The following is an 11756-nucleotide window of genomic DNA, read 5'->3' as shown; positions in this document are numbered from 1 at the left end:
TCAGTCTTTAGAAAATGATAAAAATCAATGACATTATTATAACGTGTATGGACAATGAAAAAATGTTCTGCCAAAGTCAGAAGAGAATAAGAAATTATATAGATCCTCAACAACAATGCTTCCTTGACTGATCAAATGATGCTTAATTATATGCTTTTATTTTGCTAACTGAGAAACATTCTTATTAGCTACTGAAGCCTCTATTTCAACCATCAGTTCTCCAGATCTTTTGCAATCAGTTCCTTTAATTTGTAAGAGTGATAAAATTTCTATCTTATTAATAGAAAATATATTTGAGCAAACAGTTTTATATGCCTTGGTACCTCTGGGGGAATTAATAAACCATGTTATAAGTTATCTTAAAATCTAATGTAGTGGAGGACATTACTCCCAGTTGTGAGGGAATAACTAGGATACACTTGTCCACTCATCATAAAGAACTAGAAAAATTGACTAAATATGTGAAACAACTGTTTTTGGAAATCAGAGAACATACATCAAAGAACTTTGATCCTTAAGAAAAGATAAATAATCAAAATGGACAATAAAATCACTCTGGCTTTCTTCCTGCTAGCACTTTACAATCCATGCTGGAAGAAAGAACCCAAGCAGAGCATAGGAGAGTCACTAAGGTTGTGAAGGGAAGACTGGAATTCAGGGACGCTCATATGGTTGGAATTTGTAGGAAAGAACCAGAGATGAGAGGACCATGCAAGGAAAGAGCTCCCGGAATCTGATAGGGATTGGCTCCAAACTATAACTGAATGCTAAGCTGTGCTTGCATGGGGTAACATTTCGCAGTGTCAGGAAAGGACAATTAGAAACTACAAATGAGACAATTCTCAGAGCTCACAAAGGAATGAGAGACTTCTGAGTTTTAACAAACTATTGTTGGAGAGGCCGCATTGCCCACTTGCAACATTCCCCACCAAGAGTAGAGACTTGAGAGGCATCATTTCTAAATAGTAGGGGTAAATTAGCCTTGCAGTAAAGGCTACACTAGACACGTCCTTTAAAATAGGCCTCTAACATATCAAGAAATCTGCAAGTAATTTAACTCCCTTCCAGAAAAAATGCCAGTGCTCCTTAAGAAAACTCAACAACATAAAAGTCAACACTCAACAACAAGAATCAAAACATGCAGTATTAAGTAAACTAATAATATTAATAATAATAATAATAGACTGAAAAGCTAGAAAACGGGACCCAGTATCCAGGGGAAAAAAGTCATTAAAAAATGTTTTAGCCCAGGCACGGTGGTTCACACCTGTAATCCCAGCACTTTGGGAGGCCAAGGCAGGCGGATCATTTGAGACCAGGCTGATCAATGTGATGAAAGCCCATCTCCACCAAAAACACAAAAATTAGCCAGGTGTGGTGGTGCATGTCTGTAATTCCAGCTACTTGGGAGGCTGAGGCATGAGAATCACTTGAACCCAGGAGACAGAGGTTCAGCGTGAACCATGATTGCACCACTGCACTCCAGCCTGGGTGACAGAGTGAGATCGTCTCAAAAAAAAAAAAAAAAAAAAAAAAAAAAAAAGTTTTAAAAACTATAAATGATGATCCTCCAGTAGTTCATGAGCATGATGATTGGGCGGTTCACGCACCTGCGTGAGATGTGCCACACTCAAAACTTGTTACCTTGTCTGCACAATGGGCATCTGACCTGAAAAAAAAAAACTGGAAATGAATTATATGACGAAATTATCAAATAAGGATTTGAAAGAGCTAGTGTTAATATGATGAACATTTAATTTTAAATAAAAACACATACATAATACAAAATACAAATAAGAAAATCAAGTCCTAAAGATGAAAAATACAATATTATTTAAGATAAAAATTATCCTGGATTGACTTAGTATAAATCAGATACTGCAGAAGACCAGTAAACTTGAAGATAGAGTAACAGAAACAATGCAAACTAAGACACAGAAATAAAAATAGATGAAAGAAAAATAAACAGAGGCTGGGCATGATGGTTCTTGCCTATAATCCTAGCACTTTGGGAGTCTCAGACAGCAGATTGTTTGAGCCTAGGAGTTTAAGACTAGCCTTGGCAACATGGCGAAACCCCATCTCTATTAGTCAGGTGATGTGACATGTGCCTATACTCAGCTACACAGGAGGCTGAGGTGGGAGGATCTCTTGAGCCCAGGTGGCAGAGGTTGCAGTGAACCGAGATCTCTCCACTGCACTCCAGCCTGGGTGATAAAGTGAGACTCTGTGTCAAAAAACAAAAACAAACAGACAAAAAAAACCTTTAGCAGTTTTTGGACAACATTAGGCTTAACTTATATGAAAAGGAAAAATATTCAAAAGAATAAGGTTGTAAATTTTACAAATTTGATGAAAACAACACACAAACCCCCCCAAACAAAACCACTAAGAAAAACTCACCTAACACATTATAATAAAATTGCTGAAGACCAAGAATAAAAAGAAAATTTTTAAAGTAATCAGAGAGAAAAAAAGACATATACAGTAGGAAAATGCAAAGAATTATTAGTGTTCTCATCAGAAAAATTTAAGCCATAAGACAATGGAGCAAAATCATTTAAGTCCTGGGAAAAAAGTTAACCTAGAAATTTCTATCAAATAAAAATGTCCTTCAAAACTAAAGATAAAATACTTTTTCAAAGAAATCAATAGAAGAATTAAATTCTAAGGGTTTTTGCTGGAACTATAAAAAATATTAAAAGGTTTTCAGGTTGGAGAAGAATGCTAGATAGAAACCTGGATCTACATAAAGGAATAAAGAGTGCTGAAAGTGACTAATATGGGGATAAAATTCGAATCTTTTTCTTGCTTTTAAATTTTTTTAAAGGTATTTTGTTTTGTAAGGAAAAAATAACAGCAATGAACTGTGTGGTTCATAATATAGAGAGAAATAAAATGTATCTAGAAATAGAACAAAATATAGAAGTGGGTAATGGAATAGAATATTGTTGTAAGGTTCCTCCATTGTCCATGAAGTAGTGTTATGTCACTAGAATGCCATAAGAAATTAGAAGGGGTAGCCGAGATGGCCAACTAAAAGCAGCCAGTGTGCGCTGCTCTCATGGAGAGGAATGGAACCTCCCCCAACACAGGGGAACCTCCCCAACTAAGGGAAGCGGTGAGTATATATCCAACCCCAAGAAACCACACTTCTCCCACAGGTCTTTGCAACCCTCATGTCGGTAAATACTTTCATGAACCCATTCCACCAGGGCCTTTAGTCTGACCAACAGACCTACCTACATAAAATCCCAGCAGATCATGTAATCTCTGCTCAGGCACATGCAGAGACCTGGGAGCCTTAGATACCTGGGCTTTCCTGGCTTCCTAGCAAAAGCAGCTGAAACTCTGACAAAGCAGGAGGTCAGGCCTACATACATACCACTAGAAAAGGGGCAGAATCCAGAGAGCTGAGAAGCAACAGTCTATGGGCCCTGCTTCCATGGCACTTCACAGGATAAGACCTACAGGCTTGGAACTCCATCCAGCCACTGGTAGCAGTGTTATACTTCCCTGAAAAAGAGCTCCCAGTAGCAAGGGTCAGCCACTACCTTTGCTGTTTGGCTGAATTAGCCATTTCAGCCTTCAGGCTTTGGAGAGTGTGAGGTGACTGGGACCTGAAGTGGGCCCCCAGCACAGCACAGTGGCTATACACAAATGTGGCCAGACTGCCTTTTTTAAAGCAAGTCTCCAACCCTGTTCCTCTTCACTGGGCAGGACCTTCCAACTGGGGTCTCCAGCTACCCTCATCAGTATTCTCCAGCAGACAGAGTTTTGAAACCTCCCTGGGAGAGAGCTCCCAGAGGGAGGGGCAGGCCACCATCTTTGCTGTTTCACAGTCTTTACTGCTGATACCTCCAGGTACTGGAAAATCCAAGGTGACTAGAGACTAGAGTAGACCCCCAGCATACTACAGCAGCCCCTCAGAAAAGTGACCAGACTGCTATATAGGTGCTTGTCCCCATAGCTCCTCACCGGGCAGGTCCTCCAAGTCTGGGCCTCCAACTACCCCCTGCTGGGCTATTGCGCCAGTAGCAGCTCTGCAACAAACTGGACAGAGTTGCTGGAGGCAACTGAAAGCCTCTCTGCCCTCTGCAGTGGAACTGCATTTACTACCCTAGGACTAATGAAGAAGCAAAGACCCTAAATACCTTATCCATACCTTCAACAAGCTGCAGTTGACCCAAGGAGAGGAAACACAGTCCATCTCCCACAGGTTCTGTACGCCCCGCCCCCCCACCCCACCTTGCTCATAACCAGACAAGAAACCTTTGACTTGGGCCCACACACAGATCCTCCATCCTGGGATGATTGCACTGAGCAGTTGTTGACCTGCATCTTTCTGGGGTGGAGCCCTCAGGAGACAAGCAAAAGACCCTTGGCCACAACGACTACTAAGATCCCTTCCTCTGTTGCCTCCAAGTTGGGGGAGAAACATAAACCCTGAAATGGCCTTAGAGCTGCAGTGGGCAGTGCAGAAGTGACAAGCTGCAATCTACAGCCAGCACTCAAAGAGGAGAGAAGCCCAAACTTTCAGAGCATTGAGAGGGAACCTAGTTGCAACTGTGAGGAAACATAAGGGAGCCACACAACCAAACAGGAGTCTACCAAGTGACCAATAAAGCTAAGTACCATCTACTGGATCACACCCCAAAGCTTCAACACCAAAATGCCTTGCTAACATACGCCCTTGTGAGACCAAAGACAAGAAGTCAGCTTCAAATAAAGACTCTGCACAAACCATGGCACTGAGAAAACATCCAGGAAATAAGTTCATTGACTGTACTCAACCAATGCAAGAACTCTGATAACTCAAATGGCCAGAGTGTCATATGTCCTCCAAAAAACCTTACTGGTTCTCCAACAAGAGTTCTTAACCAGACTTAGTTGGCTGAAAAGACATAAACAGAATTCAGAATATGAATAGAAACAAAGATCATTGAGGTTCATGAGTATGGCAAAACCAAAACCAAGAAAACAAAGAATCACAATAAACACTACCACAGCTGGAAGATGAAATAGCCAGTATGAAAAGGAACCTAATGAATCTGGCAAAGCTGAAAAACACAATACAAGAATTTCACAATGCAATCATAAGTAGTAACAGTGGAATAGACCAAGGTGAGGAAAAAAATCTCAGAACTTAAAGCCTGGCTCTCTGAAATAAGACAGTAAAACAAAAATAAATAAAAAATAATGGAAAGCATTGATAAAAGGAGAGGAAAAAAGCAAAAAAACTTGGAAAATGTATTTCAATATATTGTCCATGAACATATTCCCAACTTTGTCAGAGAGGCCAATGATCAAATTAAGAAAATACAGAGAACTCCTGCAAGGTTCTACACAAGAAGATAATGTTGAAGACACATAATCATCAGATTTTCTAAGGTTGAAATGAAAGAATGTGAAAGGCAGTTAGAGATAAACAGCAGGTCCCCTATAAAGGGAACCCCATCAGGCTAGCAGTGGACCTCTCAGTTGAAACTCTACAAGCCAGAGGAGATTGGAGAACTATATTTCACAATCTTGAAGGAAAAAACTTCAACCAAGAATTTCATATCCAGCCAAACTAAGTTTCATAAGCAAAGGAGAAATAAGATATTTTCCAGATAAGCAAATATTGAGGGAATTTATTACCACCAAATCTGCCTTAAAAGAGATCTTGAAAGGATGATTAAATATAGAAAGAAAAATCATGATCAGCTAATACGAAATTACACTTAAATGCAAAGACCAGTGACACTATAGAGCAACCACACAAGCAAGCCAGCATAATAATTAGCTAACAAGAGAATGACAGGATTAAATCCACACATATCAATACTAACCTTAAATGTAAGTGGGCTAAATACCCCATGAAAAAGGCACAGAGTAGTAGGCTGGAGTAAAAAAATGCAAGACCCAATGCTATGCTGTCTTCAAGAAACTCATGACACAAATATGTTCAAAATAAAGAAATTGAAGAAAATCTACCAAGCAAATGGAAAACAGAAAAAAGAAGGGGTTACAATCCTAATTTGTAACAAAACACACTTTAAACCAACAAATATCAAAAAAGACAAAGAAAGGCATTACATAATGATAAAGAGTTCGATTCAACAAGACGTAACTATCTTAAATATATATGCATCCAACCCAGATTCATAAAACAAATTCTTAGAGTCCTGCAAAGAGACATAGCCTCCCACAAAATGATAATGGGAGGCTTCAACATGCCACTGACAGTATCAGACAGATCATCGAGGCATAAAATTAACAATACCAGTGATCATTAGAGAAATGCAAATCAAAACCACAATGAGATACCATCTTACACCAATGAATAACAACAAATGCTGGTGAGGTTGTGGAGAAAAGATACACTGTTGGTGGGAGTATAAATTATTTAACCACTGCAGAAAGCAGTTTGGCAATTCCTCAAAGTGCTAAAGGAGAACTACCATTTGACCAAGCAATCCCATCACTGGGTACATACCAAGAGGAATATAAATCATTCTACCATAAAAATACATGTGCTGAAATGCTCATTGCAGCACTATTCACAATAACAAAGACCTGAAATCAACCTAAATGTACAACAATGACAGATCAGATAAAGCAACTGTGGTGCATCTACACCATGGAATACTATGCAGTCATAAAAAAAAAAAAAAAGATTATGTCTTTCGTGTGAACATGGATGGAGCTGGAGGCTATTATCCTTAGCAAGCTAACACTGGAACAGAAAACCATATGCCATGCGTTCTCACTTATAAGTGGGAGCTAAATGATTAGCACCTGTGAACACAAAGAAGAGACCAACAGACACTAAGGTCTACTTGAGAGTGGAGGGTGGTAGAAGGGAGAGAAGCAGAAAAAATAACTAATAGGTACTAGGCTTAATACCGGGGTGATGAAATAGTCTGTACAGCAAACCCCCCTGACATGAGTTTACAAATTGTGTGTGACACGAGTATAATAAACCTGCACAAACACTCTCAAACCTAAAATAAAAGTCAAAAAAAAAATTAGATATGTATTTTGCAAACCCTGAAATATCCACTAGAAACAGAAAAAGATTAAACAAGTCAATAGTGAAGATAAAAAGAAATATTAAAAATACCCTATCAAAAAAGAGCTAGGAATAATGGTAAGAAGGAACAAAGAAGAAATGAGACAACAGAAAACAAACAGTAATATTTTAACCAAGCAATTTTTAATTAATAAATAATATTAAATATAAACTAAATACTCCATCAAAAGGCAGTGATTTTCAGACTGTATTTTTTACAAAGCAAGATTCAACTGTATGTGATATATTTAAAGAATTCACTTTAAATACACAAAGATGGGTTAAAATAAAAAGATGGAAAAAGGATATATGAAAATTTTAATATTAAGAAAACTGGGGCTGGGTGCAGTGGCTAATGCCTGCAATCCCAGCTCTTTAGGAGGCTGAGGCGGGCTGATCACAAGGTCAGGATGGTGAGACCATCCTGGCCAACACTGTGAAACCGCATCTCTACTAAAAATACAAAAATTAGCCGGGCATGGTGGCACGTGCCTGTAGTCTCAGCTACTCAGGAGGCTGAAGCAGGAGAATCACTTGAATCTGGGAGGCAGAAGCTGCACTGAGCCGAGATCCTGCCACTGCACTCCAGCCTGAGTGACACAAAGAAAAGAAAAGAAAAGGAAAAGAAAAGAAAATAAAAGGATAAGTAAATAAAAGAAAAAAGAAAAGAAAACTGGAAAGGCTATATTAATAGAAGTCAAATACACTTTGAGACAAGAAATATTACCAAGAATAAAGTCAAATATCTTTTAAAATAAAAGTATTAAATCATAACAGACCTAACAGTCCTAAGTTTGCATGCATCTAGTTGCAAGATTTCAAATACACGAATAAGGAAAACAACGTAACAGAAAGAAGTATACAGATACAAAATTTTGGTTAACATTTTCAACACCCTCTCCGAGCAACTGAGAGAAAAAGTAGAAACCAACAAGAATACAGACATCTTGAACAACACTGTAAATCTAACCCAATTTACCTTTATAGAATACCACATCCAACAACAGTATAATGCGCATTCTCTACCATGCTTGTAAAATATTCAAGGTAGATCACATACTCAACATAAAATAAATTTCAAATTTGACAGGATTAAAGGTATACTAAGTATGTTCTCTAATGCCAAAGGAACTAAATTAGAATTTAATAACAATAGCCATATCTAGAAAATCTCCTAAGGCACTTCTAAGCAATGCAAGGGTCCGAGAAGAAATTACAAGAAAAATTAGAAAATATTTCAAAATGGCTGACAACTTTTTTAAATTTTAGGGATGAAGCTAACACAGAATTTCGAAGACAATATATAGTTCTAAATGCTCATGCTAGGTAAAAAGAAAGATCTAATATCAATGAACAAAGTTTCGACCTTAAGGATAGAAGGAGGAGGGGGCAAGATGGCTGACTGGATGCAGCCGAGAAGTTCCGCTCCCATCCAGAGAGATCAGATTATTAAGTAAACCACCATAATTTGGGCAGATCTTCAGAAAGAAAATGCCAAAAGTGGGTGGAGAGGCAAGACTGAAGCCAAGCCTGAAGAGGGAGGTCCTGGGGAACCCTGCAAAGGATACCTAAACCCAGGGACTAGTTCCTGACTTCGAATGTCGACTGGGAAAGGGGTGAGTAAGGGAATTGAGGAATGGCTCACTCTCAGAATGGGCCTCTGGGATCCTAACTACAGGGGACCTCATGTTCCCATGGATGCATGAACTGGCAAGGGACATCCTCGGGGAGCAAGCAAAGACAGGCAGGCCTTCAGATGGCACAAAGCATAGGGGCTTTTGTGTGCTGGGCTGCTCTGGTGGAATGCGGCCATAGACACTCATACCCCAGGGCTCCCCATATCCCTCCGGGAGGCGCTGGTCCTAGCTGACCTTCCAGCCAGTAGAGAGTGGGCAGCCTCCCCATGGGACTGAAATATGTCTGCTCTACAGGTCCTCCTGCTCGCTGGCCCCTCCCAGGGTCCATACCAAGCTGCCCTGCATAAGCTGGTGCATGCACAGCGCAGCCCCTGCAGCCCAGCATTGCTGCACCTGAGCACTTTCCTGGCAACCCAGGAACACATCAGATCCAGAATCCCAACCAGAGCTGCAGGACATGCAGGTGCCCCAGGGCTGCAACGTGCAGCTCGGGAGTATGGAACTGAGATCTGTGGCCGGCCCTCAAGCAGAGAAGCAGCTCCCACCATCAGAGCAAGGAGAAGGGTGAAAAGCATGTGTTCCTAGGCCGGGGCAGTAGTGGTGCATGCCATCCTCTGCCGGGTCAGTCCAGAAAGATGTGGAATATATCCCTGCCAGCCTCTGCCTGAGGGGACCCTGCGGCCTGGATCACCTAAGAAAAGAAATGCAGGCGCAGCACCATTGATCTGTGGGGACTTCCCCAAAGCCCAGAGAGGACCCGGTGAAGAGGCCCCGTCTCTCCTCTGCCTACCACAGAGCAGGACTGAAAATAAGAGGAAGTACAAAAGAGCTACATGGCTGGCTATTAACCTAGCTACCAGCCATTGCTCTTAAGCGCCATCTACTGGATAACAGCCTGAACTATAATACCAAAAATTAAGCCTATGAAACCAAGCTCACGAATTCACCCACCCAGGTGGCTGGCAAGATGGCAGAATAGAAAGAGCTCCAATCTGTAACTCCTAGCGAGATCAATGCAGACGGTGGGAGATTTCTGCATTACCAACTGAGGTACCCGGCTCATCTCATTGGGACTGGTTAGACGGTGCGTGCAGCCCATGGGGGGCGAGACAAATCAGGGTAAGGGCTTCCTTCACCGGAGAAATGCAGGGGGTAGAGGAACTCACTCCCCTAGCCAAAGGAAGACATTCCAGCCCAGATAGTACTTGCTTTTACCACAGTCTTCGCAACCCGCAGATCAGGAGATTCCCTTAGGTGCCCCCACCAGGGCCCTGGGTTTCAAGCACAAAACTGGGCGGCGTTTGGGCGGACATTGAGTTAGCAGTTTTCCCCTAACAGTGCAAACAAAGCTGTCCAGAAGTTGGAATTGGGAAGAGCCCGCCACAGCTCAGCAAAACCGCCGTAGCCAGATTGCCTCTCTGGATTCCTCCTCTCTGGGCAAGGCATCTCTGAAAGAAAGGCAGCAGGGGCTTACAGATAAAACTCCCATCTCCCTAGGACAGAGTACCTGTGGGAAGGGGCGACTGTGGGCACAGCTTCAGCTGACTTAAACATTCCTGCCTCCTGGCTCTGAAGAGAGCTGCGGATCTCCTAGCACAGTGCTGGAGCTCTGCTAAGGGATAGACTGCCTCCTCAAGTGGGTCCCTGACCCCCATGCCTCCTGACTGGAAGACACCTCCCAGCAGGGGTTGACAGACACCTCATATAGGAGAGCTCCGGCTGGCATCTGGTGGGTGCCCCTCTGGGATGAAACTTTCAGAGTCAGGCAGCAATCTTTGCTGTTCTGCAGCCTCTGCTGGTGGTATCCAGGCAAAAAGGGTCTGAAATGGACCTCCAGCAAACTGCAGCAGACCTGCAGAAGAGGGGCCTGACTGTTAGAAGGAAAACTAACAAACAGAAAGGAATAGCATCAACATCAACAAAAAGGACGTCCACACAAAAACCCCATCCGAAGGTCACCAATGTCAAAGACCAAAGGTAGACAAATCCACGAAGATAAGGAAAAACCAGCTCAAAAAGGCTGAAAATTCCAAAAACCAGAATGCCTCTTCTCCTCCAAAGGCTCACAACTTCTCGTCAGCAAGGAAACAAAACTGGATGGAAAATGAGTTTGACGAATTGACAAAAGTAGGCTTCAGAAGGTGGATAACAAACTCCTCTGAGCTAAAGGAGCATGTTCTAACCCAATGCAAGTAGTTAAGAACATTGAAAAAACGTTAGAAGAATTAGTAACTAGAATAACCGGTTTAAGGGAGAACATAAATGACAGGATGGAAGTGAAAAACACAGCATGAGAACTTCGTGAAGCATACACAAATATCAATAGCCTAATCAAATAAGCAGACAAAAAAAAAATCAGAGGTTGAAAATCAACTTAATGAAATAAAACGTGAAGACAAGATAGAGAAAAAAGAATGAAAAGGAACGAACAAAGCCTCCAAGAAATATAGGACTTTGTGAAAAGAGCAAACCTACATTTGATTGGTGTACCAGAAAGTGACAGGGAGAATGGAACCAAGTTGAAAAACACTTCAGGATATTATCCAGGAGAACTTCCCCAATCTAGCAAGACAGCCCCACATTCAAATTCAGAAAATATGGAGAACACCACAAAGATATTCCTTGAGAAGAGCAAAAACTAAAGAGCTTCTATACAGTGAAAGAAACCACCCACAGAGGAAACAGACAACCTACAAATTGCTAGAAAACATTCATAAACTATGCATCTGACAAAGCTCTATCCAGAATGTTTAAGGAACTTAAATCAACAAGCAAAAAACAAATAACCCCATTAAAAAATGGGCAATGAACATGAACAGACACTTATCAAAAGAAGATATACAAGCAGCCAACAAACATGAAAAATGCTCGTCATCACTAATCAGAGAAATACAAATCAAACCACTATGAGATACCTTCTCTCACCAGCCAGAATGGCTGCTACTTAAAAAAAAAAAAAAATGAATAAAAAGTAACAGACACTGATGAGGCTGATGAGAAAATAAAATGCTTACACACTGTTGGTGAAAATGCAAATTAGTTCAGCCACTGTGGAAAGAAGTTTG

At 41.1% G+C, this 11756-nt stretch overlaps 1 non-coding gene across 1 annotated transcript; it reads left to right on the top strand.

The window, feature by feature from the left end:
* The first annotated feature begins 1565 nt into the window (after positions 1 to 1565).
* On the top strand, positions 1566 to 1670 carry LOC119627781 (small nucleolar RNA U13). The gene has a single exon (XR_005244013.2). It is a non-coding gene; the product is annotated as a small nucleolar RNA U13 (small nucleolar RNA).
* The last annotated feature ends 10086 nt before the right edge of the window (positions 1671 to 11756 follow it).

This window comes from Chlorocebus sabaeus, chromosome 27, assembly GCF_047675955.1.
Source record: "Chlorocebus sabaeus isolate Y175 chromosome 27, mChlSab1.0.hap1, whole genome shotgun sequence".
Taxonomy (NCBI): domain Eukaryota; kingdom Metazoa; phylum Chordata; class Mammalia; order Primates; family Cercopithecidae; genus Chlorocebus; species Chlorocebus sabaeus.
The sequence above is the reverse complement of the archived record's forward strand: the minus strand, read 5'-3'. Positions and strand labels throughout refer to the sequence as shown.